This window comes from Sinocyclocheilus rhinocerous, unplaced genomic scaffold (genome assembly GCF_001515625.1).
Source record: "Sinocyclocheilus rhinocerous isolate Xijiao unplaced genomic scaffold, SAMN03320098_v1.1 scaffold596, whole genome shotgun sequence".
Classification (NCBI taxonomy): domain Eukaryota; kingdom Metazoa; phylum Chordata; class Actinopteri; order Cypriniformes; family Cyprinidae; genus Sinocyclocheilus; species Sinocyclocheilus rhinocerous.
In genome coordinates this window covers 27,871-36,739 of record NW_015647023.1, presented here as the reverse complement: position 1 = coordinate 36,739, position 8,869 = coordinate 27,871, and the positions used below count along the sequence as shown (strand labels likewise).

General features: G+C 42.0%; 1 long non-coding RNA gene across 1 annotated transcript in view; it reads left to right on the top strand.

Moving 5' to 3' along the window:
• The first annotated feature begins 1,960 nt into the window (after nucleotides 1-1,960).
• LOC107708303 (uncharacterized) overlaps nucleotides 1,961-8,869 on the top strand; it is a 10,422-nt gene continuing 3,513 nt past the window's right edge. The window contains exon 1 of the long non-coding RNA XR_001636347.1: nucleotides 1,961-1,973. This is a non-coding gene — a long non-coding RNA (uncharacterized LOC107708303). The remainder of the gene's footprint in view (nucleotides 1,974-8,869) is intronic.

Genomic DNA, 8,869 nt, shown 5'->3' with positions numbered 1-8,869 from the left:
CAGGTGACAGCAGAGCATTTAGTAGTTTCGCACTGAAAGTTCGAGCTTTGGTTGGCATGCTCCAATCTTTGGGCCACGATCAAGCTAAATCTGAACTAGCCTGTGCTTCTCATGTACAGCAACTGCTTAGTAAGTTACCCACAGAACATGTGACCAACTTTGCCCGTTATGCCCGTGCTGTCCTAAATGGTCAAAGCTACAACCTGGTTAACTTTTCTGCCTGGCTCCAAGAAGAGGCTGAATGTCAAGCGATGGCTGATCAAGTTAGTGATCTTCCAAAACCACTCCTGAGTAAACCTCAATCAAAGATCTACTCTAACACTCGAACAGTCTTGTACGGAGCTAATGGTACTTCTGTTGTATCAAGATCCATGAATAAGCAACCCCAGAATCTGAGAGATCAAGAGCAGAGTTCCAAATATTCGTGTGCATATTGTTCCAGTAGACAGCACTTCATTAGCTTGTGTCCTTCTTTCAGAGCTTTAGAAGACAACAAAAAGGATGAGTGGATTAGAGAGAACAAAATATGTTGGAGATGTGGGCTCAACCATCTAGCTGTTGACTGTGACTTGAAAAAACCCTGTCCACATTGTAAAGGTCGACATCTTGGTATCCTTCATGGAGTCAACCGTCGTGAGCAGGATAATGGTACATTCTATCTTAGTCGACTTGGAGTTTCTGGTAAGGTACTCCTGAAAGTTGTTGAAGTACTTCTCCATCATGAAGGTCGATCCCTGCAAATGTATGCCATCCTTGATGATGGATCAGAACGTACTATGTTGCTATCTCAAGCATCTGATTATCTAGGTCTCAAGGGGGAAGCCGAGTCCCTGATTGTTAGGACCGTACGCCATGATACTATTGCGCTTGGAGGCTCCTCTGTAACCTTTGAAATATCCTCAACTGCCAATCCAGAAAGGAAGTATACCATTTCCCAGGCTTTTTCTACTGCCAGATTGGGACTGGCAGAACAGACATACCCTGTTGAGACTTTAAAGAGATGTTTCAGACATCTTCAAGATTTACCTCTTCCAGAATTCTCTAACGTTCAACCATTTATCCTTATTGGAGCAGACTATCCACACCTGATAAACCCAATTGACCAGGTATATTTCGGACCTCCTAAATCTCCAGCCGCAATCCAGAATAAGTTAGGTTGGGTACTTCAAGGCCCAATTCCAATTCCTAACACTGATGAGATGCAGTGTCTTTTCACCATGACTAATCCACTCGAGGATCTTCGCCATGATGTAGAGAAATTATGGCAATTAGAGATTCTCCCCTTCAGAAATGAGAAAGTCATTACTAGGTCCAAGCAGGACCAAGAAGCTATGGACGTGTTAGCCTCCAAGACCAAAAGAGTCTACGTTGATGGTGTGCAAAGATATGCCACTCCTTTATTGCGTGCTGCTTCTGCTGTTCAGTTGCGAGCCTCACCAAATGCAGTTATGTCCTCCCTCAGAGGTATTGAGCGTCGCATCCAAAGAAATCCTGAATCTGCTGCTGTCTATGACCAAGAAATTGCCAAGTTAGAGAAGGCTGGTTATATTTCCAAAGTGGAACCTCCTCATGATTCATCCAAGGAATCATGGTATATCCCTCATCATCTTGTTGAGCATAACGGGAAACCTCGAATAGTCTTCAATTGTTCCCATCAATGTAAAGGTATGTCACTGAACAACCAGCTCCTTCCTGGTCCACAATTAGGCCCCTCCTTACTTGGTGTCTTACTCCGATTTCGCCAGTATCCAGTAGCCATTAGTGGTGACATAAAATCTATGTTTCACCAAATTAGGCTACTACCAGAAGATCGTCCTCTCTTACGCTTCCTGTGGCACAACCTGCAGAGATCAAATCCACCTTATGTCTACGAATGGCAAGTTTTGCCATTTGGTACAGTATGTAGTCCATGTTGCGCAACATATGCTTTACAAAGGCATGTCCATGACTACCAAGAAGGATATGAAGATATAGTGAATTCTGTACTTCAGTCGTTCTATGTGGATAATTGTTTAGAGAGTTTTCCACACGTGCAAGTCGCAAAGAACCACCTTGACCGCATGCGTTCCTTACTGGTGAGTGGGGGATTTGAAATCAGACAGTGGGCAAGTAACCAGCCTGATGTTGTGAGACATCTTCCTTCTGAAGCCAGGTCTGAGAGTGCAGAACTTTGGATCAGTCAAGACCATTTGGATCCAAAAGAAGGAGCTTTTGGTCTGAGTTGGCACTGTCCCTCCGATTCATTGGGGTATCGATCTCAAACTGTGGAGTATAACGCAACAACTATGCGCAATATCTATAAAGTTCTCGCTAGTCAATATGACCCGTTGGGTTATATTACTCCCTTTACAACGCGAGCTAAGGTCATTGTACAGCAATGCTGGATGAAGTCTCGGGGTTGGGATGATCACCTTATGCCAAATCCTATCCAACGGGCCTGGAAGGCTTGGGAAACTGAGCTACCTGATCTGTCATTGATACAGCTTCCCCGCTGTTACTTAACTTTGCCTTCCGAGCAAATTGTATCCAGAGAGTTGCATGTTTTTTGCGATGCTTCAGAGAGCGCATATGGGTCAGTAGCGTATTTGCGAATGGAAACTGACAAGGGCGTGGTACATACTTCTTTCATCATGGCAAGATCTCGAGTTGCCCCAAAAAGGCAAATTTCCATCCCTCGCCTTGAACTTTGCGCTGCTCTAACAGGTGCACAGCTCTCCAAACTCTTGCAAAGGGAATTGACTATTCCCTTGACAGATACTCTCTTATGGTCTGACTCAACAACTGTTTTGTCTTGGCTGCATTCTCTCTCCTGCCGTTATAAAGTTTTCATAGCCAATCGAGTCACTGAAATCTTGGAACTCACTGATCTCTGTTCTTGGAGACATATTCCTTCTGCACAGAATCCAGCAGATGACATTACTAGAGGCAGAACACTTGTTGAGCTGGCCAAACCTGACCATAGATGGAGACAAGGTCCATCGTTTTTTAAATTTCCTCCACATCAGTGGCCTCACAATCTAGTGTGCAGATCTGCTAGTCCTGATCCTGAGCTCCGAAAACCACTTTTTTGTGGGTTAACACAATTGGAAGATCTTGTACTCCCAGACACCTTCCAATTTCCAGTCATGGTCAGCGTTAAAGTCTGCCACAACAGAGTTATTGTGACAACATAGTCCGGACGCTTGTGACCCCTCAGTCATTCAAACCCTTCTTTTAAGACAAGCCCAGCAACAAAGCTTCCCCCCTGAGTACCAGTGTTTAAAGGAAGGAAAACCTATTGAATCTCAAAGTCGTCTCCTTACACTTTCTCCTGAATTCAGAGAAGAAACGGGACTTATTGTAGTGGGCGGCAGGCTCAGACGAGTAGAGGACATGGCACCCGAAATGGTTCATCCAGTCATCCTTGACCCCAAGCATCCATTATCTAGCTTAGTCATCAAGGACTGTGACGAGACAATTATATTCCTTCTTAGAGAAAAATGGTATCTGTGAGGATTTCCAGTCAGGATTTAGACCGTATCATAGTACCGAGACTGCTCTCATTAGAGTTACAAATGACCTGCTCTTATCATCTGATTGTGGTTGTATCTCTCTATTAGTGCTATTGGATCTTAGCGCTGCATTTGACACGATTGACCACAACATTCTTTTGCATAGACTAGAAAACTTAGTTGGCATTAATGGAAGTGCATTAGCATGGTTAAAATCGTACTTATCTGACCGCCATCAATTCGTAGCAGTAAATGAAGAGGTATCATATCGATCACAAGTGCAGTAAGGAGTACCTCAAGGCTCAGTACTAGGGCCATTACTCTTCACACTTTACATGTTACCCTTGGGAGATATCATCAGGAAACACGGTGTTAGCTTTCACTGTTATGCTGATGATACTCAGCTCTATATTTCTTCGCAGCCCGGCGAAACATACCAATTTGAAAAAACTAGCGGAATGCATAGTCGATATAAAAAACTGGATGAGTAATTTCTTACTGCTAAATTCTGAAAAAACAGAGGTGTTAATTATAGGACCTAAAAACTCTGCATATAATAACCTAGAACACTCCCTAAGACTTGATGGCTGCTCTGTCAATTCTTCGTCATCAGTTAGGAACCTAGGTGTGCTATTTGATAGCAATCTTTCGTTAGAAAGCCACGTTTCTAGCATTTGTAAAACTGCATTTTTCCATCTCAAAAATATATCTAAATTACGACCTATTCTCTCAATGTCAAATGCAGAAATGTTAATCCATGCGTTTATGACCTCAAGGTTAGATTATTGTAATGCTTTATTGGGTGGTTGTTCTGCACGCTTAATAAACAAACTCCAGCTGGTCCAAAATGCAGCAGCTAGAGTTCTTACTAGAACCAGGAAGTATGACCATATTAGCCCGGTTCTGTCAACACTGCACTGGCTACCTATTAAACATCGTATAGATTTTAAAATCTTGCTAATTACTTATAAAGCCCTGAATGGTTTAGCACCTCAGTATTTGAACGAGCTCTTGTTACATTATAGTCCTCCACGTCCGCTGCGTTCTCAAAACTCTGGCAATTTGATAATACCTAGAATATCAAAATCAACTGCGGGCGGCAGATCCTTTTCCTATTTAGCGCCCAAACTCTGGATTTTTGCCACGGGATGTCACTAGGATTTACACCAGCTTCAGTCTGGATCCAGAACACCTGAGAAGAGATGATGCCAACCCCTCAGAGGACCTCAGATGATGCCAACCCTGAAACAACATACAGAACTACCATATTTTGCTATAAGTTTGATTGCATCATATAATAATTGCTGTTAATAGTGTTCATCGTCTGTTTTATTACGTCTTAAATTGATTTTTCCGTACATTTCTGCCATATGTACATTAATTGACAGTCACCACTGATAAGCTACCACTAAATATTGTAGAAACTTAATTTGCTGTAAAGTTGCTTTGCAATGATTTGTATGGTGAAAAGCGCTGTACAAATAAACTTGATTTGACTATTTAGCGCCCAAACTCTGGAATAACCTACCTAACATTGTTCGGGAGGCAGACACACTCTGTCAGTTTAAATCTAGATTAAAGACCCATCTCTTCAACCTGGCTTACACATAACACACTAATACGCTTCTAATATTCAAATCCGTTAAAGGATTTTTAGGCTGCATTAATTAGGTCAACCGGAACCGGGAACACTTCTCATAACACCCGATGTACTTGCTACATCGTTAGAAGAATGGCATCTACGCTAATATTAGTCTGTTTCTCTCTTATTCCGAGGTCACCGTTGCCACCAGATCCAGTCTGTATCCAGATCAGATGGTCACTGCAGTCACCCGGATCCAGTACATATTCAGACCAGATGGTGGATCAGCACCTAGAAAGGACCTCTACAGCCCTGAAAGACAGCGGAGACCAGGACAACTAGATGAGCCCCAGATACAGATGTTATTCCCCTGTAAAGACCTTGTCTCAGATGACCACCGGGACAAGACCACAGGAACCAGATGATTCCTCTGCACAATGTGACTTTGCTAGCCTGAAATTGAACTGCTGGTTTTGTCTGGCCAGAGGAGAACTGGCCCCCCGACTGAGCCTGGTTTCTCGCAAGGTTTTTTCTCCATTCTGTCACCGATGGAGTTTTGGTTCCTTGCCGCTGTCGCCTCTGGCTTTCTTAGTTGGGTACACTTCATTTCCAGCGATATCGTTGATTTGATTGCAAATGATTGCAAAGATACTATTTAGACTGAACTGAGCTGGATGATGACATCGCTGAATTCAATGATGAACTGCCTTTAACTGAAAAATTAGTGTTGACTATTGTCATTTTGCATTATTGACACACTATTTTCCTAATTAATGCTGTTCAGTTGCTTTGACACAATCTGTATTGTTAAAAGCGCTATATAAATAAAGGTGACTTGACGAGAAACTTTTCCATCCTGGTCCAGAGAGAATTTTTCCAGAACTTCGCCGTAATTATTGGATAATTAGAGGGAGACAAGCCGTAAAAAAAACATCAGTTGTCTTGTTTGGAATGTAGGAAGTGGAAAGCTAAGCCATCTATCCCTCAAATGTCAGATCTTCCACTCTCTAAGCTCCAGTTGTTCAAACCTCCCTTTTGGTCCACTGGGATGGATTGTTTTGGCCCTTTCCATGTCAAGATTGGTCGTAGAAAGGAAAAGAGATGGGGCATTCTGTTTAAGTGCCAGACTACTCGATGTCTGCATCTTGATTTGTTAACCAGTTTAGATGTGGACAGCTTCCTAATGGCCCTACGCCGTTTTATATCCAGGAGAGGTCAGCCGTATGAAATCCTTTGTGACCAAGGAAGTAATTTCCGTGGAGCTGCAAGAGAATTGAAGGAAGCTTTCCAGAACCTTACCACTGAGTTACAAGTTAAACTGGAAAATCAGCAGATCAAATTCAAATTTAATCCTCCCCAAACTCCTCATTTTGGAGGCTCATGGGAATGAGAGATTCGCTCTGTTAAGGCAGCTCTGCATGTGGTACTTGGCAGCCAAACAGTATCAGAAGAAGTTCTACGGACAGTTCTGACAGAAGTTGAAGGAGTGTTAAATTCTAAGTCACTTGGTTACGCCACTTCTAACATTGCAGACCTCGATCCCATCACCCCAAATCTCCTCCTCATGGGGCGGCGAGATTCTTCTCTACCCCAGTTTATTTATGCTAACACCGAGCTACTTGGCCGTAGATCTTGGCGCCATAGTCAGGTCCTCGTTGACCAGTTTTGGGCATCCTTTATTCGACATTATTTGCCAGGTCAGCAGCTCCGTCAAAAATGGAATAGAGAAAATCCTAATCTAAATGACTCTTCTGTTGTGTTAGTTATCGATTCTCAACTTCCAAGAGCATCATGGCCCATTGGTAGGGTAGTACGTCTTTTACCTAGTCAGGATGGACGTGTGAGAGTAGCTGAGATTGCTATTAATGGAAAAACTTACGTACGCCCAGTTGCTAAGTTGATTCCGTTATTCCAAATTGATGAATAATAGCAAATACATGACTGTATTTGGAGGCGGCTGTTGTGAATTTGACTCATTTGTTTCTAATTTTTCTTATTTTTTCTTTGTACTACATCTCCCACAATTCCTAGTAAACTGCATTTCCATATATGGTGCACTACATTACCCATATTCCCCTGGTTAAGGTCTATAAATAGACCTTACTTCCTTCCTTTGTCCCTTTTGCATTGGTGAGGTGTGGGTGTTTGAATGGACACCCAACCATGTTCTTTGAGTCCTTCCCTTAGGATGCTTTAAGTAAGTCTGCTTGCCAATTGTATAGTTTGAATTTGTTTATTTGAATTATTTAGATATGTAATCCCTATTTGGATTGAGTACACTATTGATGTTTATTGATGAATTGATTGTACGAGTTTGATTTAGTTTTTTGTATTGTTTGTGGTGACTTAACCATCCGGTTTGTCCTGTGCATCCTGTTCATCATGTCCATCCTAGTAGTCCTGCTCCATGTGAATTTGTGAACTTTATGTAATGTGAATTGTTAAAGATTTATGCTTCTTCAATTCAATGGAATAAAAGAAAGCAAAGGACTGGTGTTTTTTCCAGTGTTCCACCAAGTTTCTACAATTTGAATTAACTTGGGATATTTTAACATCTCATATCCAACAATAATTACATTGCATAAGTATTTATACCCTTAACACACTACTTTGTTGAAGCACCTTTGTCAGTGATTACAGGCTCAAGTCTTTTTCGGTATGATTCAACAAACTTTGCATATCTGAATTTGCCATTTTTTCTCTGCATATTTCTGTCAGATTTGATGGGGACCGTTGATGGCCAGCCATTTTCAGGTTTCTCCAGAGAAGATTGATCAGGTCTGAGCTCTGGCTGGGCCACTCAAGGACATTTACGGAGTTGTTTATAAGCCACTCTTGCATTCTCTTAACTGTGTACTTAGGGTCATTGTTCTGTTGGAAGGTGAAACTTCTACCCAGTCTGAGGTTCTGAGTGCTCTGAGGAGAGGCTGGAGTCTGGCCATTCTGCCATAAAGCCCAGATTGGTGGAGTGTTGCTGTGATGTTTGTCCTTCTGTAAGTTTCTCCCATCTGATGATCATGGAGCTCCCACGATCATAGAGCTTAACTAGAGTGACCATCAACTTCTTGATCACCACTTTAACCAAGGCTTCTCTTTCAATTGCTCACTTTGGCCAGCAAGCCTGCTCTTGGAAGAGGTTGTTCCAAACCTCTACCATTAAGGATTATGGAGGCCACATGCTCCTCCCTTACTGCAGCAGAATTTTTTGTAGTCTTCCCCAGATCTGTTTCTAAAGACAATTCCCCTCTCAGCTCTGCAGGCCGTTTCTTTGAGCTCATGGCTTTGTTTTTGCTCCGATATGCATTTTCAGCTGTTAGACCTTATATACCAGGTGTGTGCCTTTCCATATGTTCAATCCGTTGAATTTTCCACAGGCTAACTCCAGTCAAAAGTGTAGAAACATCTCAAAGATAATCCACCAAAACTGCAATGCTCCTGAGCTAAATATCAAGTGTCCTATAGGGTATGAATACTTATGCAATGTAATTTCATTTTTTTAAATTTGAAATTAGCAAAATTATCACAAAGCTGTGATTTTTCGGTGTCATGTGTATGAAGTGTAGATTGATGTGGAAAAAATAATTTAAAGGGGTTTTTAAGACACTGTGATTGTTTCTTTATTTACACTCCGACGAAGTGTTGTATAAATGCAATATCAGACTCGTAGCAATGTGTTATCGCTCTATATCAGCATGGCTGTGTTTACCTATGGCTGATAAGTGCATGGCTACAAGTGTGATATTGCTCTCGTTGAATGTTCGATAACATATCTCATAAGAATTTACCCCCCCCCCCC